The sequence below is a fragment of the Myotis myotis genome, unplaced genomic scaffold (genome assembly GCF_014108235.1).
Source record: "Myotis myotis isolate mMyoMyo1 unplaced genomic scaffold, mMyoMyo1.p scaffold_m19_p_23, whole genome shotgun sequence".
Classification (NCBI taxonomy): Eukaryota; Metazoa; Chordata; class Mammalia; order Chiroptera; family Vespertilionidae; genus Myotis; species Myotis myotis.
The window spans coordinates 6,429,306-6,454,004 of NW_023416328.1; positions in this window are offsets into that span (position 1 = coordinate 6,429,306).

A 24,699-nucleotide genomic window follows, 5' to 3' on the forward strand; every position below is an offset into this window, starting at 1 on the left:
CATAGCCAGAGCGCCGGAGGGCTGCCACCTAACGAATAAAGGCGGCGGAGACCGCCCGACCGGATCCTTAAAGGGGGGCCGGCCTCGCCATGGCTGGAGGAAGGGAGTTCGGAAGACGTGGACTTAAAAAAAAAAAGTGAGAGGAGTCCGCGTCGCCTCCATGTGATCGGGTTTCAGGGCTCAGGCTCCTGGATTGTCAATAATAAATAAAAAGGCGGCGGCTAATCAGGGTCCCGAAGCTCTGGCTGGAGAGGGGTTTGTCTCCTAAGCAGCCAGGCTGCCTGGTCAGGGGCTCCTCTGTTCTCAAGAAAAAGGTCGGTTTCTCTTTCCCACTCTGGGATGAGAGCAAAAGAGTGCCGAGCTCCATGCTGCAGCCCATCGTTTGTGAATATTTAAAAAAAAAAAATTAAGACCTGAACACGAGTCAAAAGCTATCCTCATGGAAACCTACCCCCCACCCCCACCCCCACCCCTAATCTTTACCCTCTAGATCACTTTTCTCCTTGGAAATGTTTAGCTCAAGGCAGTGAGTCAGTTGTATAGAAGGCAAAGTACATCTTTTTTTTTTTTTTCCTTCTTTTTCTTAAGAGAGTTATGCATATGGGATTGTTTTTTGCTCGACTGAAATTCAGCTTAATTTTTTTCCCCCCAATAAAATGTTCCCGTTTTCGATGATCTGGACATTCACAAAGAAACAAATCTATTGGAATCTTTAAAAAAGAAACTTGCATTTTTAGCATGGACCGTTTTTTTTTTTTTTTTTTAAAGTGGGGGGACTACGTGGGAATGATTAACATTCGAGTCGACTGATTTTTACATATTTCTTCAGAGGGCTCCCCGTGAGTGTGGCTGGTCTGGATGCGTACCGAGCCATCCGGCACTTAAATGAAAAGGAAAATCGATATTATTATATTCTCGCTACATTTGGTGTTGAGGATTTTTAAGCACGTCCTTGTAAATTCAGGCAGAAGTTCAGAGCTGACTTTTCAAAGACTGATGCTGATATAAAAATCTTTAAATGCTACACAATGTATTTTTAGTATTAGTAATAAAAACTCCCATTCAGTGGTCCCGAAGGACATAAGATGCATTAATAAGGAGAAATGCTTAGTTATTTCCATGGGAGGGGGTGTTTGTTTGTTTAACCAAAATACCTTTCCCTTTGTGTATATATTTTTTAATATCTATGTTTTCCTAAAGGACTAGGAAATCAGGAAGATGAAGCTATTGTAGACAGCGAAGTTAGACACTCATTATATAGCTTAATGTTTACAGGAGGGAAAGACTCAAAATGGAGTTTGTCTTTCAGCTTTAACTCGATCAGCTGGACAGAGGAGGCGATTTTTTTCCCCCCAATGATTACACTCTACCTACCGAAGTCAAACTTAAGTTTTTCAACCTCGGAAATGAAATCACGCAGCAAGACAGGGAGTGGAGTCCCTGCTTCACCACCCCATGGGCAATGCATCGCAACGTGCTGTACCCTCAGGGCTCTCCCCACCCATCCGTGCTGTGGGGTTTTTCTGTATATTTCCTTGCTTTGGCAGCAGGCACCTGGCGCCTCATTTTCATCTGTTACCGACTGTTTGCCTGAAAGCAGCTTTATGTGAAATCATTCTGCTAAGTGGACCCGACCCCTCCCACCCTCAAATGTCATCCATAAGAAGGGAAATTACGAGGCATCGCAGGACTGACGATCGACAAGTATTAGTGGAAACACAATCCATTGTATCCTATTCCCAGAAGGCAACGCTATTCAGCAGCAAAACTGAGCAAACTGCAGCCACACATACATAGCAGGAGGAGATCTTTGAAACACAATGGTAAGGAAAAAAAAAGAAGAAAGAAAACAACTTAAAAATAAATAAATAAAAAGCAAGTTCTGAAAAACTGCCCAAATGACACCATTTTGATAAAGCTCTTCAAAGCAAGGACAACAGCCCGGCCGGTGTGGCTCAGTGGTTGAACGCCAACCTAGGAACCAGGAGGTCACGGTTAGATTCCCTGTCAGGGCACATGCCCCAGGTGGCGGGCTGGATCCCCAGTAGGGGGCGTGCAGGATGCAGCTGATCCATGATTCTCTCTCATCATGGATGTTTCTCTCTCTCTTCCTCTCTGAAATCAATAAAAAAAAACCCACACAATTTTTTTTAAAAGCAAGGACAACAGCCCTAGCTGGTTTGGCTCAGTGGATAGAGCACTGACCTGCAGACTGAAGGGCCCCAGGTTCAATTCCAGCCAAGGGCACATGCCTGGGTTGCGGGCTCGATCCCCAGTGTGGGGCGTGCAGGAGGCAGCCAATCCATGATTCTCTCTCATCATGGATGTTTCTGTCTCTCTCTCCCTCTCCCTTCCTCTCTGAAATCAATTAAAAATATATATTAAAAAAAAAAAAAGCAAGGACAACATAGGTAGCAAATGTTTTAAAGCAAAAGAATGACATGCATGGTCAGATGTATGTGGAATTGTTGTGTTTAGTAGGAGGGTTCATAACGAACACAAAATCCAGGACCCTGGTCACCTCTGGGAGGGACTGGGGAGAAGCCCGCAGGCAATGGAATATTCTTAGAAATATGTACATTCCCAGACCGGGTGGTGTGTTTCCCCTTTCCATGCTCTCGTTATGCTCCATAACCCACACACATGTTACACACATCTCTGTATGTCGAATCTATGAAAGAAGATCATAAAAAATATATGCGGAGGAAAGTCACGGCCGCGATCATCCCGGTTTTCCCACGTGACCCCGCCAGGTTCCAAGCTCTCCGTGTACGCGGCTCCAAAGAACCACGCAAGTGACAGCGGGAAGATCTCATCCTTCCGGAGACCCTTCAGACAGCGGTGAACGGTGCGCTCACATCCCGTCAACGCGATCCCAGACAAAACCAAACCACGCGACAAAAGAAACACGTGCAAGAATTCACGTCACAGGTCCTGAGAGTCACGAATCAAGTTTCCTGTGAGGTTAGGCAGAGAGAGAACAGACAATCCAGCAATTCTACGCCTTGCAATTTCACCGAGAGAAATGAAAATATGGCCCAGCCGGGGTGGCTCAGTGGTTGAGCATCAACCTATGAACCAGGAGGTCACGGTTCGATTCCCGGTCAGGGCACATGCCCGGGTGGCAGGCTGGATCCCCAGTGGGGGACGTGCAGGAGGCGGATGATCCATGGTTCTCTCTCATCATTGATGTTTCTATCTCTCTCTCCCTCTCCCTTCCTCTCTGAAATGAATATATATATGTATATATACACACACACACACACACACACACACACACACAGTGGGGCCTTGACTTACGAGTTTAATTCGTTCCGTGACGGAGCTCGTAACTCAAATTACTCGTATGTCAAATCAACAGTGAACGAGTGAGACACGTGATGCTGGGCTGATGTTGTGGCGTTCACTGTGACGTTCGCTGCGCCAACTAGCGGTGGGGTATCTGAAGCTGGCTCGTAACCCGAATTTTAGCTCGCAACTCAAAGCAAAAAATCGGCCGAGAGATGGCTCGTATCTCGAAAAACTAGTTAGTCGGGGCACTCATAAGTCAAGGCCCCACTGTATGTGTGTGTGTGTGTGTGTGTGTGTGTGTGTGTGTGTATATTTTTTTTAAACCACATGGAACTTTACACTTAGTATGGCTACACTTGGAACTGTACACGTAGTTTGGCTACACTTGGAACTGTACACGTAGTATGGCTACACTTCCTTGTGTGTAATCGTATCTGAATTGGAAAGGGTTTAAGGGCGCGTTGTGTGCTCTGGAAACATTGCGGCTGTTCTAAGGTTATCCCGATGCTTTCCCTTTTTGCTGTTACGGGAGTTAGTCGACATGCACATCTCCGACCTCTACACCCACTGCTGTCTCTACGTCTGCCCCAGGTCCCCAGCAAAGGGCTTGCGTTGTGGGAGGCACCAAAACTATAGGGGGGGGGGGGGGCTGGAAAGGGACTTAGTGACCTCCAGGTGGGCCAGGCCTGCCCAGCCACAGCAAGCCCGTCTCCTTGAGATTTGGGTCCACCCACCTAGAGAAAACCTTCTAGTGCAGATGTGCACAGAGCAGCCACCTCGCAGGGCCATACATGCTTCGTTCCTCCATGATACTGGAAAAGCAATGTGGGCCCTGGCTGGTGTGGCTCAGTGGATAGAGAGTTGGCCTGTGGACTGAAGGGTCCTGGGTTTGATTCCGGTCAAGGGCATGTACCTTGGTTGCAGGCACATCCCCAGTAGGGGGTGTGCAGGAGGCAGCTGATCGATGTTTCTGGCTCTCTATCCCTCTCCCTTCCTCTCTGTAAAAAATCAATAAAATATATATTTTAAAAAAAAAGAAAAGAAAAGCAATGTGGGCCCGGCCGGTGTGGCTCAGTGGTTGAGCATCGACCTAGGAGCCAGGAGGTCATGGGTTCCATTCCTGGTCAGGGCACGTGCCTGGGTTGGGGGCTCGATCCCCAGTGGGGGGGGTGTGCAGGGGGCAGCTGATCCATGATTCTTTCTTATCATTGATGCTTCTCTCTCTCCCTCTCCCTTCCTCTCTGAAATCAATATATATATATATATATATATACATATATATATATATATATTTTTTTTTTTAAAGAATGTTTCTTCTTTTCCAATAGAAACAAATAACTAGGGTTACCCGCAGTCTCTGCTTGGTTCTGCACCTCGTGTGGCAAGAGCTCTAAGTCACTGGATGTCCGTGCAGAGGCCAGGTCCACACCCTCTGGAGAAATTGTCCACAAAAAGGGCTGGGAGGCTGGAGGAGGGGAGGGTGGCCTTGGGGGTCCCCTCCAATTCCGGGACCGCTAGGTGTTTCCATTCTCTCTCTATGGGGCTTGCTGTGCCTAGTGGCCAGCGAAGGAGCTTGAATAGCGATCACCTTCAACGATGAAGATGCGTTTGTTTCGTGGGACAGGACTGACTTTTTCTTCTTTTACAGAAACCCCGATGAAATCGCTCCTGGAAGAGGTGCAGGGCCCGGTTCCAACAGGCCAAAAAGTCAAGTGAGGAGGCCGGGGGGTTGCTTTCAGACCCAGCACCCTGTGGGAGACGGCGGAGGCAGGTGGGAGACAGGGAGAGGCTAAGGTGACGTGTGCTGGTGGGTTAGTGGCAAATGTGCAACTAGGCTACGGGGAGGAGGGGGCCTGATCTGTAGAGCTTGTCAATTTCCCTTGTATAAATATCCTACTACCATGGCTAGTTCTTCTTTTTTTTTTTTTTAAATCGATTTTTATTGATTTCAGAGAAGAAGGGAGAGGGAGAGGGAGATAGAACCATCAATGAGAGAGAATCACGGATCGGCTGCCTCCTGCACGGCCCCTACTGGGGATGGAGCCCACAACCCAGGCATGTGCCCTGACCGGGAATCGAACCGTGACCTCCTGGTTCCTAGGTCGATGCTCAACCCCTGAGCCAGGCCGGCCGAGCATGGAACTTCCTTTACCAGATAGAATCCTAGGGGCCAAGCCTGGACATCTGCATCTCGGTGATTTTGGTGCTGTCCCACCGGCTGTGGAGAGGCTGAAATGAGCTGAAATGAGCAAAGCACCTGGCAAACAGGAGGAGGAAGGACAAGGTCGTTCTGAACGGCCCAGCATCTGAAGGTCACCTCCCGCTGGCATTCCCGAGTGAGAGGCATTCAGCGGCCGCCTTGCCCAACTCCTCGCTCTGACCAGCAAGGCTGTCTGTCATCAACATCCTCATTACAACGCGGGTTACGCCGTGGGCACATTGGCTAACACACCGTTGGTCAACAGGGGGGAAGGATGTGGGCAGGACACGGGAGTGATGTTGGCTCACATGTCATTTTCCCCAACATGTTACTGTTTTGAAGCACAAGCCTTAGCCGCGAATGGAGGGAGCCCTGAGCTGGAAAACCTACAGAAACGTCTTTCCTCAGAGCCAAGAGTGACAGGTCTGGTGGCTTTGAGGGCCACCGCGATTTCCACTGTTAAATGACCTGCTGATGCTAGGACTGCAGATGAAGAAAACAAGAAATCCCCCTGTATTAAAGGAATGCAATAACAAAAAAGGCTATTAAATACCAGGGCCCTGCAGGGGTGGGCAAAAGTAGGCTTACAGCCCTGCCAGTGTGGCTCAGGGGTTGAGCATCGACCTAGGAGCCAGCAGGTCACGGTTCCATTCCATCAGGGCACATGCCCGATTGCACTGTGGCTCCATCCCCAGTAGGGGGCGTGTGGGAGGCAGCCGATCCATGATTCTCTCTCATCATTGATGATTCTAACTCTCCCTTCCTCTCTGAAATCAATTTAAAAAAAATACATATTTTAAGTAGGCTTACAATTGTTCATACAGAAGAAGGCACGAAGGTTACGATTATTAAGGTTAGTTTTATTAACGCCAAACAGTGTCGCAGTGGCGCAGTAACTCCTTTGGCCCGCCTCTGCATTTTTCACTTTTATGAAGGTAGCTTCCGCGACAGGACACCCACACGCCCCTGTCCAAGAAGGAAGGGGTCCGAAAAGGACTGGCATCTGGAATTCTAGGGGCAAATAATATCAGTGGGCTAACTGTGCTCTGTTTTTGTTGTGATTTTTTAAATACTTTTGTTTTCATTAGCTTCCGCATGACAAAATTCCACGGCTGTTGAGTGTTTGCCCCATAAGACTTGCTAATTTTTTTAAAAGATACTTTTATTGATTTCAGAGAGGAAAGGACAGGGAGAGAGAGAGAGAGAGAGAGAGAGAGAGAGAGAGAGAGAGAGAGAGAGAGAAACATCAACGCTGAGAGAGAATCATGGATCGGCTGCCTCCTGCACGCCCCCCACTGGGGATCCAGCCTGCAACCCGGGCACGTGCCCTGACTGGGAATCAAACCCTGACCTCCTGGTTCCTAGGTCGTCGCTCAACCACGGAGCCACCCTGGCTGGGCCAGACGTGCGACGTGTAGTGGAGGAATTTGCACCTCTCTCCTTAAGCGTGTGTGTAAGAGTTTCTCTGGAGTATACACAGGGAAGGTCCGTCTTCAACTATCCTAGATTTTTCCAAATTACTCGTCAACGTGGCTTCCCAGATCCACACTCCTACCGGGAGAGGACAGTCTTTGCTTTCTGCTTCCGTGCTAGGACCCCAGGTTGTTAGACCTTATTTTTACGAATTTCACGCGTATAAAATGCCTCCTCGGGGCTGTTTTCAGTTGCATTTCCGCCACAGCTCACGGAGCTGCGAGTATTTTTCTGTGCTTACTGGCCATTCCGGCTTCCCCTTCTGGGTCTTACCTTGTCAATCTTTAAGCCGGATTCTCTGGTCTCTTCCTTATTGATCTAGAGGAATTCTTTAGGCAATAGGAATCCTTTGCCTGTTAAATTTCTACTTTTGTATTCTACCTCTCAATGTCCCCATTCTCTCTGAGACTATTTTTTTATGTTTCTGCTCAACTATAAAAAAAAAAAAAAACCCACATATATTTATGGGATAGATCCTAGGTACCTGTGGTTTTATTTTATTTTTTAAAATATCTTTATTGATTTCAGAGAGGAAGGGAGAGGGAGAGGGAGAGAGAGAAACATCAATGATGAGAGAGAATCATGGATGGGCTGCCTCCTGCTCGCCCCCTACTGGGAATCGAGCTCACACCCCCGGCATGTGCCCTGACCGGAAATCGAACCGTGACCTCCTGGTTCATAGGTCGACGCTCAACCACTGAGCCACACGGCCAGGCTGTGGTTTTAGATTATACAATTAAGTTGTACAACCGGAAAAGTTTGAAACTCCGATGTCTATACAATTTCTGATTTTCCTATCCATGCTTTATCCATCTTCCTATTTACGGAAGCATCTCTGTGTGTGCACGAGTTTTCAAAGCAGACAAGGAGATAGCCCCTGTCTTGGAAATTGTTGGCCAAATTTGCTGCTTTTGCCAGCTCAATAAGAGAAGACTTTTTTGGGGAAGAATGGAAAAGGTTAAACATCACATTTGAATGGGATCTTTTGTCCATAGCGTAAGCCCCTGAGAAGAGAATACACTTTATTAAATTCCAGGATCCTCATTTTTAAAACATTCGAGTCACAAGCAATCAATCATGCTTTTCCGACAAGGTACCTAAGAAAAATTTCCTTAAAAATAAACGAAATTGAATTTCAGAATAAATTTTAAACAGTGACACTCTAATCATTTTTTCTTTTAATATGAGGTGAGCCCTAACCGGTTTGGCTCAGTGGATAGAGCGTCGGCCTGCGGACTGAAGGGTCCCGGGTTCGATTCCGGTCAAGGGCATGTACCTTGGTTGCGGGCACATCCCCAGTGGGGTGTGTACAGGAGGCATTGATCAATGTTTCTCTCTCATCGATGTCTCTAACTCTCTATCCCTCTCCCTTCGTCTCTGTAAAAAAATCAATAAAATATATTTTTAAAAATATGAGGTGATTTTTTTCCTCATTGTACTCTAAGCTCTCTTCTTTTAAAAATATATTTGTATTGATTTCAGAGAGGAAGGGAGAGGGAGAGAGAGAAACATCCATGATGGGCGAGAATCATGGATCGGCTGCCTCCTGCACGCCCCACTTTGGGGATGGAGCCCACAACCTGGGCGTGTGCCCTGACCGGGACTCGAACCCTGACCTCCTGGCGCTTGGCTTGACGCTCAACTACTGAGCCACGCCGGCTGGGCTGACCTTTTTAACTGAGATACCTGACTCCTAAGTGAAAATTTGTAGATTTTCCTGGATCTGAGGTTCTGTGGACACGTGAGGCAAAGACCTTGGTGTTGGCCAAAGATTCCAATAAATCAAGTGACATGGTTTTCTCATGGGTGGGTTTGCAGCCTGAAACATTTCCAAAGAATTACGGATCACCACGCCTCTTTCAGCGTCTAGCCTTGAGATGCTTGGCAGATGCGGCGCTTTTACAGATATTCGGATAAATTAAACTTCTATTGGCATTCTCTAGGTTTCCCTAGCTGTCTGTGGGCACGAGTCAAACACCGAACATTTTAAGGCATTCCATTTCCCAGCCCATAGATAGCAGTGTCCCTATCAAACTGTCCCTTCCTACCTGATATTCTTGAAAGCTGAATCACATTGATATTTTAAATACGTCATTTTTGCCCCGCCAGTGTGGCTCAGTGGTTGAGCATCAACCTATGAACCAGGAGGTCACAGTTTGGTTCCCGGTCAAGGGCACATGCCTGGGTTGTGGGCTCCCTCCCCAGTAGGGGGCGTGCAGGAGGCAGCCGATCCGTGATTCTCTCTCCTAGTTGATGTTTCTACTCTCTCTTCTTCTCGGAAGTCAATAAAAAAATATTTTAAAAATAATAATAAATAAAACATGTCATTTTTTTCTAATGAAAAAAAAACCCCAGCAGATTCCTTAAAAATGAACCCCAGAACCACCGTACGACCCAGGAACTCCACGCCTAGGTATATACTCCAAAAGAATTGAAAGCAAAGACTTGAACAGATATTTGCACACCCATATTCATGGCACCATGATTCACAACAACCCAGAGTCTGTTAACAGGCGGTTAGATAAACACATTGCGGTACATCCATACAATTGAAGATGATTCAGGCTTTAAAAGGAAGGAATTCTGCCCGGCCAGCATGGCTCAGTGGTTGAGCGTCAACCTATGAGCCAGGAGGTCACGGTTTGATTCCCGCTCAGGGCACTTGCCCGGGTTGTGGGCTCCATCCCCAGTAGGGGGCGTGCGGGAGGCAGCCGATCCATGATTCTCTCTCATCATCGATGTGTCTATCTCCTTCTCCTTCTCCCTTCCTCTCTGAAATCAATAAAAAATATATATATATATATATTTTTTAAAAAAACCTCCTTGGAGCAAGCCAGAATTGCCGGCCAAAAGATGCCAACTCTCTCCCACGTGCTCCTAGAATGAATCACACACACACACATATCAATACGAGAGTGGAAGGATGTGTTGTTTTTGATTGAAATGTTTGTTTTACTCTCTAAGCAAAAATGTCATAAACATGTGTCACTAAATAGTCCATTAACTGATACGGGAAATAACAGCCTAGATGCTGACGTCATATGAGCACCAACCAGTAAGGCTTCAGACCGCTTGACTAACCCACACTCCTTCTTGGAGGGTTTCAGCTCCAGGAAAAATGTCCGGGGGGCGAGCATGAGAGAAGGAGCAAAGATCCAGATCGGAAATGACGTTCTTTCGCTTTGTCCCTTCCTATGGGGGAAAGTACCTCTGATTTCAGTAGGGGGTCTTGCTAGGGTGTGATTTGAGAGATTCCTAGTGAAAGGTAAGTGCTTCCGGCATCGAGTTTAAGGACATGGTCCTTTCTTTCCTGCTTTTCAACCTCAAATGTTCGTGGTATTCGTACCGAAAACAATCCTAAAACAATCCTCACATTCTTGATGATCTCATCCAGCTATTGATATCACGTTAAGCCTTTTTCTGATTTTTATCCACAGGTGAATGGATTTCACACCCCTTCATCTGTTTTATACATTTCCATAAACTTTTATGTTCTGCTTTTGCCACTTTTAATTGTTTTTTCTTGACACATTTTTCAATGTAGCTACAATCACCTTTAAAAAATTTTTTTTTTTTTTATCCTGAAAAGGCGTAGCTCTCCAACTTCCTTTAGTAAAATAATTCTTTCCTCGAACAAAACCCTATATGGTTTGGTGGGTTACCCACCAGCCAAGGACTAACCCCTGTGGTAGTTCATGCCAACATTTCCAATGTCCCTTTCCTATAGAATTAAGCTGTTTTCCGTGATGAGATTCGTTAGCAATGCTATTAGAGGCATCTTTGTCTATACTTCTTTAAAAAATTAGTATCATTAGTATAAATTCTGAAAGGCAGATTTTTCTGATTGAAAGTTTTTTGTTTATTTTAAAAATTTTTTTTTATTAATTTCAGAGAGGAAGGAAGAGAGAGAGAGAGAGAAACATCAATGATGAGAGAGAATCATTGATTAGCTGCCTCCTGCACGCCCCACACTGGGGATGGAGCCCGCAACCTGGGCATGTGTCCTTGACCGGACCGAACCTGGGGTCCTTTAGTCCACAGGTCAACGCTCTAGCCACTGAGCCAAACCAGCTAGGGCAGAATTTTGTTTGTTTGTGTGGAATATGCATTGTCAAGTTACTTTACAGAAGAAAAAGAACCAATTTTCATTGCCACCAACAGACAAGTGTCCTGTTTCCCCAAAGCACAGCCAGCAATGGGGTTTGTCGTTTGCTTTCCTTTAATTTAATGGGTCTGAGATGACACGTTGACTTAACTAAATTCAAAGGATTTCTTGACGTTTTAGAAACAGTGGTTAGTTCGTCAGATGTTGGTTTCCTACTAGGGCTGCGTGTTGTTTAAACTGTTCCTTCTCTTTTCACATTTTCCTCCTGAACACTGGCACTTGGTTCTGTCCTAATGAACGTATATGCGTTGGAAGTCTATTTTAGGTAATAAGCGTTTACCTATCATCTATCTTATTTTTTATCTTCTATGATTTTTTTTATCTTATGTTATTTTTAAAAATAAAATTCTGTCCACCTACTTTTCCTATTGCTGGAATAACCAAAATTATTTTCATAAATAGTACTATTCTGTTTTCTCCTCATTTTCCTATAATAATTATTATTCTTATTGCTTTACCATTTAATTTGCTCACTGTTTATGATGGATTTAAGGTCTGGGTCTAAGTTAAGGTTTTCTTTATTTTGATTTCTAAGTATCCCTAAAGCCTTCGTTAAATAATCATTCCCTCTTCATTTGCTTTGTTAGTATTTATCATTCACCAAATTCTTATATATTACAGTCTACTCCTCCCCTCTCTGTCGTGTTTAAATCTGTTCCTGTTTTTTAACCAAGACCATAACTATTTTTACTTTCTCATTTTCACTAATCTGTGTATTCTAGACTTTTTCCATAAGCATACATTTTATTTTTATTTGACTTTGATATTTCATAAGGAGGAAACATCTTTAAAATAGTGTTTGCCATGCAGACAGAGTTATTTTTGAGACCTAACATTGGAACAGATTTTTCCTCAGATTTTTGTAAGTATTTTTATAGGTTTAATTGAAATCAAATCAGATCTAAAAAATTAACACGTGAGAAAATATATTCTTTTTTTCCCCCCATCACTTGATTTGGTTGTTTTTCTTTACATCTCTTTTTAAAGTTCAGCATTTATGAGCTTTTGTACAACTTGAATGAGCGTAATTCTGGAATATTATATATTTTTTCGAGTATTGTGAATGGGGTTGCCTCAAACCAATTTCCAGTCGCAGGCTGGTTTTTACCAGCAAAACGTCGGCGTTTCATGGATTTAGCCTTTACCTGGACACTTTCAAAAGTTCTCTTTGTATTTCTAGTATTTTTCATTGGAATTCTTAGTTTCTCCGGGTGCAGCTTAAAATAACAATTTTTAATAATTTTTACAATGGTGATGTTTCGTGCCTTTTGGACGCGTTATTAGGATAACAGGAACCTCTAAAGATAGGCTTAAAAATTTAACCAAAAAATATATATATATATATATATATATATATATATATATATATATCTTTGTTTTACTTGTTTTTCAACAGAATGCTTCAAAAGTTTCTCATTAAAGACTGGTAGGTTTTATCGTGCTAAAAATTTGTTTTTTCTATTTCTATTTTAAAATAATTTTTTAGGAGAAAAGACCATTAAGCTTTATCAATTTTAGCCTTTTATTAAGGCCATATAAACTTTGTTCCTGAAGTTATTGGGGATTTTATTCATAACTTTGTTTACATTCACCTGGGCATATTGCTATGATAAACCCTCCTTGTTCGTGGTACAAATACTTTCAAAATAGTGTCACCTTCTATTTACAGATATTTTCACATTTATACGGAGCTTCATCTGAGAGAGGTTTCCTTCATAGTGTTACCAGCTTCAAGAACAGAATCAGCCCGGCCGGCGTGGCTCCGTGGTTAAGCATCGACCTAGGAACCAGGAGGTCACGGTTCGATTCCCTGTCAGGGCACATGCCCGAGTTTTGGGCTCCATCCCCAGTGTGGGGCTTGCAGGAGGCAGCCGGTCCATGATTCTCTCTCATCCTTGATGTTTCTATCTCTCTCTCTCCCTCTCTGAAATCAATAAAAAACTAAGTCTTTTAAAAAGAACAGAATCCGTTTTTGCCTGGTAGAATAAACTGAAATATTTCAATCAAATATTTTACGAGTTATAATTTAGGCTTTATTTTAAATTTCCAGTTAACTCACTGTGACATTGTAGCAAGAAAAGCAGCCAGTTGGCTCACTGTCACTCCTTCCGTAGTTCTTGATCTATTCACTTGCTCAGGCTCTTACTGTATCATTTAAAATTCTGTAACTTTGGGAAAATCATTTCTTTTACTTGGATGTCAAAAATGCATCACCATTGTACATGGGCAACATATTCCTTCATGATTTTTAATCTCTTTTTATTGATTTTTAAATTTTTACTGGCATATATATATATATATATATATATATATATATATATTTGAATTTGCTAGTGGATTTAATTTTATTTTCAGTCTTTTGTAAGTAGGAGGTCTCTGCTTAGTATTTCAGAAACTATTTCTTGTCCCAATTGTTTAGTTCTGCATGAATTTTTTTTTTCCCGGAAGGTTTTTGCTTGCATTTTTTTTTTTTAGAAGTCTAGTTCTAGTTTTTGAAATTTTGCCTTTCTTCTTAATAAATCATTTAAAGCAGTAAGTTTTCTCTGAACACATTTTTTTTCTTTTTTAAGTTTTTAAAAATATTTTTACTGCTTTGTACAGAGAGAGAGAGAAAAGAGAGGGAGCGAGAGAGAAACATCCATGTGAGAATCATGGATCGGCTGCCTCCTGCACACCCTTACTGGGGATCAAGCCTGCAACCTAGGCATGTGCCCTGACCGGGAATCGAACCAGCAATCTTTCAGTGCATGTGAAAACACCCAACCAACTGAGCCACACCAGCACTAAACACATTTTTTCCCCTTAAATTCAAGGATTTGATGGGTACTACCTTTGTCTTCCAAATTTTATTTTTATTTTTTAAAATATATTTTATTGATTTTTTACAGAGAGGAAGGGAGAGAGATAGAGAGTTAGAAACATTGATGAGAGAGAAACATCGATCAGCTGCCTCCTGCACACCTCCTACTGGGGATGTGCCCGCAACCCAGGTACATGCCCTTGACCGGAATCGAACCTGGGACCCCTCAGTCCGCAGGCTGACGCTCTATCCACTGAGCCACACCGGTTAGGGCTCTTCCATATTTTAAAATGGTTTGTTATTGTACTTCACGTTTCTTCTCTGACCATGTATTTGTTTCATGGATGGTTATTTTTGAATTTTTTTAATGAAATATTAACTTTTTGTAGTGATATCATACAATGTAGTGTCTATATAATTTTTGGTATCTTTTTCTTCATTGAAATTTCTTGTTAACTTTTTTCTGTAAAAGTTTTCCATATCTCATGTTTTCCCTCTAACTTCGCACCTTAAAATTGCTCATTCAACTTATTCGCTGTCGTTTTGTAAATTCTTATTTTTTTTCCTCCCGTCTTCATCTACTTGTTATGGTGGAATAGGATTTCTGCTATAATTTTGCTTCTTACAATTTTATCTTACAATTCGAATGTGTTTTAGTGCCTACAAATTTAACGCTTCCCGTTTTTACTAATTCTTTTGCCTTTTACTGTCACATAATAAACTAACTTTTATTGTTTCACTCTTTTTTTTATTGAATTCTGCTTTGATATCATCTTTGCTTGCTATTTTCAACCAATTATTTTCACCCTTTCTGCATCCTGCAGAATATTCTTGCATTTTTAAGTAAAATATTCCTGTATATTTTTCTTAAATATAACCTGAAAAATTTTTAATATAGGAAAACTTAATCTGTTGGCATGTACTTTCACAATGTTATATTTAAATAATTGCAACGTATTTGTATTATTCTCTGTTTTTTTTTTTTTATTCTTTGTTTCTCCACTTGGAAAAGTCTATTTAGGTTTCTTTTATTTCACGAGATTCTAAGAAGAAATAGAAAAAAATGGTCCATTTATAAATATGTAGTCGTAACGGGAAAAACTGGATACTTGGAATTTTGCAGTCTTGACTTTATGCCTCCCCTTGCCTCGTTCCTTCTCCCATTCCTCACGGCATGGAGAGCTGAAAGAAATGGTTTAAAAACATTTTTTTGGTACTTTTCTGTCCCCGATGCTGGCTGTTTGTTGCCATGACGCTGGAAGTGCTGTCTGAAGGTGGGGCGCAGGGCCAGGGAGTATATGAGGCATTTCCTGCTCCTGAACCCAGTAGACAACTTTCAAGGTACCCCTTTCCTTTCCTTTTTTCCTTTTAGTAACCTCCAAGATCATGTCCCCTGCCTTTGGGAAAGGGACGGTCTCACCTGCGACACCAGCTCTCATCTGATTGAAAGCCCTTTTTCAAAAATATATCTTTATTGATTTCAGAGAGGAAGGGAGAGGGAGAGAGAGAAACATCTATGATGAGAGAGAATCATGGATCGGCTGCCTCCTGCAGGCCCCCTCCTGGGGATCCAGCCCGCAACCCGGGCATGTGCCCTGAGCGGGACTCGAACCATGACCTCCTGGTTCCTAGGTCAACGCTCAACCACTGAGCCACACCGGCCGAGCCTGGGTTTCACTTTAAAAGGCAAGGCCTTGCTCACACTCATCGAGGTGGCTGTACAGCCCAGCCCTCCGGGTGCTCCCATCCCTGTGGCCTCGGCAGGCAGGGGAGGGGGAGAAACCGATGCCATTTCTATGGGTAGAGGATGGACAGGACTCATAACACAAAAGAAAAGGAAACACACACCGAATAATGACCGTTTGCTTTCCGATGACTCTAGACACCAGCGGCCCTGATAAACAGTGAAAGGTCTCTCCTCTTCCTCTCTCTTCCTCTGCCCTAACTTTCTCCTCCCCAGAGTTTCTTTTTTTTTTTTTTAAATCTATTATTTTTGTAAACCGATACCTGCTCACGGTAAAATATTTGAACAATGCAGTAAAGTGCAAAGGGGGAGAAAAAAGTGCTCAAAAATCTAACCATCTGAGAGGTAACAACTGTTAGCCATTTGTAGCAATCTGTGAGTGTGTGTGTGTATAAATTTCTTTTTCTTTAAATATTTTTTTTATTGATTTCAGAGAGGAAGGGAGAGGGAGAGAAAGAGAGAGAGAAACATCAATAAGGAGAGAGAATCATGGATCGGCTGCCTCCTGTATGCTCTACACTGGGAATTGAGCTTGCAACCCGGGCATGTGCCTTGAGCGGGAATTGAACCGTGACCTGGTTCATAGGTCAGTGCTCAACCACTCAGCCACGGCAGCAGGGATGTGCAATTTCGAATGCTTCTATCGGAGGACACCACTTGGGGTAAACCATCAGCTTACAGCAAACTGAACACCCCTGCGTGACCAGCACCCGGCTGGTACCCCCAAACCCACCACCAACCACGAGCCCTGCAAAGCCCCAGGATCCTAAACACAACCTTGTGACATCCACGCCCCCCTCGATGGGAACTACAAAAACAGGCCACCTTCCACCACTTGACTGACATCTCCTTCTACATGGACTCATTCCACCATTTGACTGACATCTCATCTACATGGACTCATTCCACCATTTGATGGACATCTCCTTCTACATGGACTCATTCCACCATCTGATGAACATCCCATCTACATGGACTCATTCCACCACTTGACTGACATCTCCTTCTACATGGACTCATTCCACCATCTGATGAACATCCCATCTACATGGACTCATTCCACCATTTGATTGACATCTCCTTCTACATGGACTCATTCCACCATTTGATTGACATCTCCTTCTACATGGACTCATTCCAACATTTGATTGACATCTCCTTCTACATGGACTCATTCCACCATTTGATGGACATCTCCTTCTACATGGACTCATTCCATCATTTGATTGACATCTCCTTCTACATGGACTCATTCCACCATTTGATTGACATCTCCTTCTACATGGACTCATTCCACCATTTGATGGACATCTCCTTCTACATGGACTCATTCCACCATTTGATTGACATCTCCTTCTACCTGGACTCATTCCACCATTTGATTGACATCTCCTTCTACGTGGACTCATTCCACCATTTGATGGACATCTCCTTCTACGTGGACTCATTCCACCATTTGATTGACATCTCCTTCTACGTGGACTCATTCCACCATTTGATGGACATCTCCTTCTACGTGGACTCATTCCACCATTTGATGGACATCTCCTTCTACGTGGACTCATTCCACCATTTGACTGACATCTCCTTCTACCTGGACTCATTCCACCATTTGATTGACATCTCCTTCTACATGGACTCATTCCACCATTTGATGGACATCTCCTTCTACATGGACTCATTCCACCATTTGATTGACATCCCATCTACATGGACTCATTCCACCATTTGACTGACATCTCCTTCTACATGGACTCATTCCACCATTTGACTGACATCTCCATCTACATGGACTCACTCCACCATTTGATTGACATCCCATCTACATGGACTCATTCCACCATTTGACTGACATCTCCATCTACATGGACTCACTCCACCATTTGATTGACATCCCATCTACATGGACTCATTCCACCATTTGACTGACATCTCCATCTACATGGACTCACTCCACCATTTGATTGACATCCCATCTACATGGACTCATTCCACCATTTGATTGACATCTCCATCTACATGGACTCATTCCACCATTTGATGGACATCCCATCTACATGGACTCATTCCACCATTTGATTGACATCCCATCTACATGGACTCATTCCACCATTTGACTGACATCTCCATCTACATGGACTCACTCCACCATTTGATTGACATCCCATCTACATGGACTCATTCCACCATTTGATTGACATCTCCATCTACATGGACTCATTCCACCATTTGATGGACATCCCATCTACATGGACTCATTCCACCATTTGATTGACATCCCACCTACATGGACTCATTCCACCATTTGATTGACATCTCCATCTACATGGACTCATTCCACCATTTGACTGACATCTCCTTCTACATGGACTCACTCCACCATTTGATTGACATCTCCTTCTACATGGACTCATTCCACCATTTGATTGACATCCCATCTACATGGACTCATTCCACCATTTGATTGACATCCCATCTACATGGACTCACGATTCTGTGTCTGGACTGCGCGACGCTGGCAGGAGGTGCTCACGTCAGTCGGCTCAGCCTCGGGCCAGGTCATGGGCGTCGGCCACGTTCCAGCGGGAGAAAGCGCTTCCCCTGGCCCCTCACCTGAGTCACCTGCAGTGGGGTGGGGCCCAGCTTTGCAGGATCGATGTGTGGGGATCCAACCAGGTCGGGGGGAGACACACACGCAAGCGGAGACTCACTGGTGGTTTCTGGAGAGGAGACACAAGCGAAGACGGCCCGAGCCTGTATTACTTAATTGTCAATGTTTTTATTAAAATGCCCAAATCTATGGAAAAGTAGAGAGTGGGCTATATCACCGTTTTCATAATTAAGATTTTAAAATGAAGACTTTTTTTTTGCCCAGCCGGCGTGGCTCAGTGATTGAGCATCAACCTATGAACCAGGAGGTCACGGTTGGATTCCTGGTCGGGGCACATGCCCGGGTTTGCAGGCTCGATCCCCAGTAGGGAGCGGGCAAGGAGGCAGCCGATCCATGATTCTCTCTCAACATTGATGTGTCTATCTCTCTCTCCCTCTCCCTTCCTCTCTGAAATCAATAAAAATATATTTTAAAAAGTAAATATATTTAAAAAATAAAATAATACAATCTTTAAGAGTGAAATATGCTGAAATTTGAAACGCGAACATATTTTTGAAATTTCCTTTATAGAAAAGTTTAAAACTCGAATGTAAAAGAAAACTTTGCGCCTTCCCAGTGTGGCTCAGTGGACAGAGCGTCGGCCTGCGGACTGAAGGGTCCCAGGTTCGATTCCGGTCAAGGGCATGTACCTGGGTTGCGGGCACATCCCCAGTAGGGGATGTGCAGGAGGCAGCTGATGGATGTTTCTCTCTCATCGGTGTTTCTAATTCTCTATCCCTCTCCCTTCCTCTCTGTGAAAAATCAATAAAATATATTTTAACGAAAAAAAAAAGAGAAAACTTTGCTTTTAAGATGTGGTGTGTGTGTGTGCGTGTGTGTGTGTGTTCAGATGTGACGGTTTGACGGAAGCTTTTCTGAATCATGGCAAGTAACACTGTCCCCGGTTATAACCTAACATGAGCATCAAACATCCTGAGAGAGAGAGAGAGGTGGCCTTTGGCCCTGGCTGGACGGCTCAGTGGGTTGGAGTGCTGTCCTGTACGCCAGACAGGTTTCAGGTTCCATCTCCCGTGGGGGAGTGTACGGGAGCCAACCGATCGATGTTCCTCTCTCTCCCTCCCTCGCCCTCTCCCTCTCTCTCAAATCAATAAAATATCCTTGAGTGGGGATTAAAAAGAAAAACACAGCTTGCTTTTGTGTCAGATGAAAATTATGTATTCACAGGACTACCTCAAATAAACATTTTTTGGTTTATCTTTTCATATATTTTAAATACTCTTGATTTTCGATGTGTTTCCTGTCGGTTAATAGGATATCCTAACCCCATTCTTTCGTCCTCGTGTGCAATTTGTCCAGCTAGTTATTCCAACAGAATTTTAAATTATTAGGTTTAATAACTACCCTAAAGAAAAACTGTAGCCTTTTAAATAAATGAAACACCTCTTTGGTAAGTGATGTCGGCTTTTTCAGCTCCCTTGCAGATGGAAGAAATTAACGATTAAGTAATTTCTTGTTTTAACAGGGATAACACCCTATGTTTTCATTAAAAATAATTTACAATCATCAATAGTCATTTAAATAACATAACCCCACCTCGCGTTTTTCTAGTTTCATTAATTTGAAATAACACAATTATCCATTTTTGGCAAATTGCAAGCACACTCTTTGCCTGTAAGTACCACATCGAAAAGAAAGCCGTGGAAATAAATAATTCTGATTTAGCATTCCCCTTCATATTTCTGGGAAGAATTTCTTTTTTCATTGAGATTATTTTCTATAAAACATTTATATAACCCTTCGGTAACTTTCTTTATTGTGCATATGCGATGAATTTAATTTTTTTTTCTTTAAGCTTTCCAAGTTGACTCTGAAAATTTTCAGAAGGTGAAACATGATGCATATCCTAGTTGCCTAGTTGTCTGTCTTTGATTGACAACTAAAACCACTCAGAACTCTGTGGCCCTGGCCGGGTAGCTCAGTTGGTTAGAGTGTCCTTCTGACATACCAAGGTTGCCGGTTCGATCCCCGGGCAGGGCACATGCAAGAGTGAATCCACCGATGAATGCATCAATAAATGGAACAACACATCGATGTTGTTATTTCTCTCTCTCTCTCTCTCTCTCTCTCTCCCCTTCCTCTCTCTTTCTCCCAAATCAGTAAATTAAAAAAAAATGAGCCGGCCAGCGTGCCTCAGTGGTTGAGCATCAACTTATGAACCAGAAGGTCACGGTTCAATTCCCGGTCAGGGCACATGCCCAGGTTGGGGGCTCGAACCCCAGGAGGGGGCGTGCAGGAGGCAGCCGATCCATGATTCTCTCTCATCATGGATGCTTCTCTCTCTCTCTCTCCCTCTCCCTCTCCCTCTCCCTTCCTCTCTGAAACCAATAAATACATATATTTTAAAAAGGAATTCTTTCACTTCTTTATTATTATGAAAAGGGTCGGCTCCTTGTTAAGCAGAAGTTGAGGGAGTTAAGGTGTCAGAGGCTGTGCCCGCTGTCTCCCTGCAGTCACGGACACTGGTTTGCTGCTTCTCATCACGTGTCCGAATGTTCATCACCGAGGGCCCGTCTACCAGAAGAACAGGCTCCATCCACACACTGACAAACACCGACAGCCAGACACGAAAACCGCCCTGGGGAAGGGGGGGGGGCTCCCCGCTTCTTTTTCCAAAAGGGTTTCCTCTGAATTTGCAAACCGAAGCAGCTCAGCGTTCTTCCGAAATGAGCTTGGTTCAATATTTGGATATGGGTCATTTCTTTCTTTTCTTTTTTTTATGGGTCATTTCTTAATCTCCATGTAAAACATCAGTTCATCTGCCACCCAGAACGTAATTCTTTTTCTGTAGAACACACCTCAACGACTTGTACCCCAGCTGCTTGGAACTGTGAGCAATTATATACCACTTTGCAGGGAGAGAGAGAGAGAGAGAGAGAGAGAGGGAGAGAGAGAGAGAGAGAGAGAGAAAGGGAGGGAGGGAGGGAGGGAAACACTGATGTGAGTGCGACACATCGATTGGCTGCTTCCCACAGGTGCCCCCCCAACCAGGGCCGGGGATTGAACCTACAACCAAGGTACGTGCCCTTGAGCAAGACTGAGAACCCGGGACCCTTCAGTCCTCGGGCTGACGCTCTATCCACTGAGCCACACCGGCCAGGTCCCCACCCTCTCTTTTTTGTTTGTTTTTTAAATAAACTTGAAAATATGTATTTTTAAATTGCAATAGTCCTTTACACTCAGTGTGAGAAACAAAGTTTCAGAGTCTTTCATAATTTAGAAGGGGAGGGGAAAAAAAAAAAAAGCTTGTCTATTCATAGATATAAAAACATATACTCAACCTAGGTTGCCCCTGGGGAAGATTTTATAAAGATTTACATCTTTATATATTAAAAAAAAAAAAAAAACCCGAACACAATGAGTCTGTTCTGTTTCTATCGCAAAATGCTTTTCTTGGCGTGTTTGTTTTCCATTCCTGTACCTACCTACTTCTGAGGAGACTTCAAGACGAAGACATCAAAGCAGGGAAACCACAGGACACAGATAACCTGGAGGAAACAGAAGGCAGAGATGTTCGGGGCTGATTACAGCCAGATAGGCAGTGGCTTGGCTCGAGGCGCCCAGGCAGCACTGGGATAACAGATTAAAAAAAAAAATAATAAAGTTCTTGTCCAGGACACGGAGTTACAGAGCTGTTGGTTTTTGGTTTGCTTTTTTGGAGGGAGGGGAGGGGGCGGTTTTGTTGCCTTTTTTTTTTTTTTTTTAAAGAAGACAGTTTACAGCCCTGGCTGATGTAGTTCCGTTGGTTGAGCATCGTCCCATGCACCGAAAGGTTGCCGGTTCGATACCTGGTCAGGGCACATACGTGGGTTGTCAGCTCCATCCCTGGTTGGGGGGGTGGGGGGGGGGGGAGGCGGGAGGCAGTCGATTTATGTTTCTTTTTTAATATATATTTTTATTGATTTCACAGAGGAAGAGAGAGGGAGAGAGAAAGAGAATATCAATAATGAGAGAGAATCACGGATCGGCTGCCTCCTGCATGCCCCCCCGCCACCAACTAGGGGATGGAGCCCCTGACCCAGGCATGTGCCCTGACCAGGAATTGAACCGTGACCTCCTGGTTCATAGGTTGATGCTCAACCACTGAGCCAAACCAGCCGGGCCAATTTATGTTTCAATCTCACATTGTTCCCTACCTCCTTCCCTCCCTCCCTCCCTCCCTCCCTCCCTCTGTCCCTTCCTTCATCCCTCCCATCTCTTCCTCTCTAAAAAAATTTTTTTTAAATTAAAAAATCTTTAAAATAAAAATAAAAGAGAGCTTACTAATTAAACCACTTCTGTAAAAACTTTTTCTAGAACTAAACTCAAGCAGGAATTGTTCACCCGGATCCTTGTAGAAAGTGAATTTTGTTCAAATAGATAATTCTCAGAATCACCCTCTACAGAAATCTTTAATCAGCAAAGGAGTAACGGCATTTCCAGGACGCTGATGAAATAAATAAATAACCTTAACTGGTTTGGCTCGGTGGATAGAGCGTCAGTCTGCGGACTGAAAGGTCCCAGGTTCGATTCCGGTCAAGGGCATGTACCTTGGTTGCGGGCACATCCCCAGTGGGGAGATGTGTAGGAGGCAGCTGATGGATGTTTCTCTCTCATCGATGTTTCTAACTCTCTATCCCTCTCCCTTCCTCTCTGTAAAAAATCAATAAAATATATTTAAAAAGTAATAAAAATAAATAAGTAGATAGATATAGATGTAGAGAGAGAGATACAGATAGAGATAGAAATAATAAAGATAAATAAATCAAAAGCCTGCCATCACGGACATCCAGGGGTCTCTTTCCATCCTTTTCCCACATTTATTTTGAAGTCATTATAATCAGAGAGTACAAGCAATTTCCCCCCCGGTATACATTTCATGGGGAGTATCTTCCCACACTACTAGAGAGGTCCTTTACATATGACAACTGTGCTTGTGTGTTTTCCAAATATGTAATCATTGCCCTAACACTGAAGCATGACAGAGCCTTTTGATGGCTTCTAATGCATTTTGATAACTATTGGCTTTCAAAATAAACTACTGTCACCATCAAAGTCACTGAGTTTGCATTTTTTTAAAATATATTTTTTATTGATTTTTTACAGAGAGGAAGGGAGAGAGATAGAGAGTTAGAAACATCAATCAGCTGCCTCCTGCACATCTCCTACTGGGGATGTGCCCGCAACCCAGGTACATGCCCTTGACTGGAATCGAACCTGGGACCTTTCAATCCGCAGGCCGACGCCCTATCCACTGAGCCAAACCGGTTTCGGCGAGTTTGCATTTTTAAATGCTTGCTTTGGTAAGTGTCTCGCCCCAATTTGGCCCAAACTGAATTGCTTTGGCTATTGGAGGGTTGAGCAAAAATGCAACGTCTGAACAACCATTTCTCTATGTTCCGCTGGAAATATTTCTTTTCATGGTCGTTGAAAATACAGAAGTAGAAGGTGTTGCTCATTTTATCTGTTGGGGCTGAGTGTTGCTATTAGCAATGCGCCTGAGCTCCTTAGAGAATAAAGATGTTAACTCCTGCCCGGCCGGTGTGGCTCAGTGGTTGAGCATCAACCCCTGAACCAAGAGGTCACGGTTTGATTCCCCGTCAGGGCACATGCCCGGCTTGGGTGCTGCATCCCCAGTAGGGGGCGTGCAGGAGGCGGCCGGTCCATGACTCTCATCATTGATGCTTCTCTCTCTCTCCCTCTCCCTTCCTCTCTGAAATCAATGAAAATATTTTTTAGGAAAAAAAACGACATTAACCCTTGCTGCTCTGCTTGGTCACGTGCTACGGATGTTTTCCTCTATTTATTTATTTGTTTGAAAAACATGGCCAAGTTGGGAATCTCAGAGCAGCTCCCCCCCCATCGCAAAACGCTCTCCATTTCCCAGCTGGTGGAGGCTCAGATGACGCAGGCGGTTTTTCTGTCAGCCTAAGCAAAACATAATTAGGAAGATCAATTTGCTGCCAGCTCGACCGTACACACACAAATCACACGCCACTTAACAACCAACGGCAACGCTCAGCGGCTTCTGGTTTCCTAGAGAGACGCGGTACGAGAAGTGGTTCTGAAGACCGAATTGGGGGAGGAGGTGACTCAGGCTTCCCTTCTGTAAAATGGGTGAAGTCGTATCATATAGTCTTAGAAGAAACTCTCGAATGGGGAAACAATTAGGAAATGTTTAAAATACGGTAATTTAAAATATCTATACTAGTAAAAGAGTAATATGCTAATTAGACCGGGAGACCTTCCGGACGTCCTTCCGGACAAAACCATGGTGGCGGGGCCAAGGCAGAGGCAGTCAGGGGTGATCAGGCCAGCAGGGGAGAGCAGTTAGGGGGCGGTCAGGCCGGCAGGGGAGAGCAGTTAGGGGGATCACGCT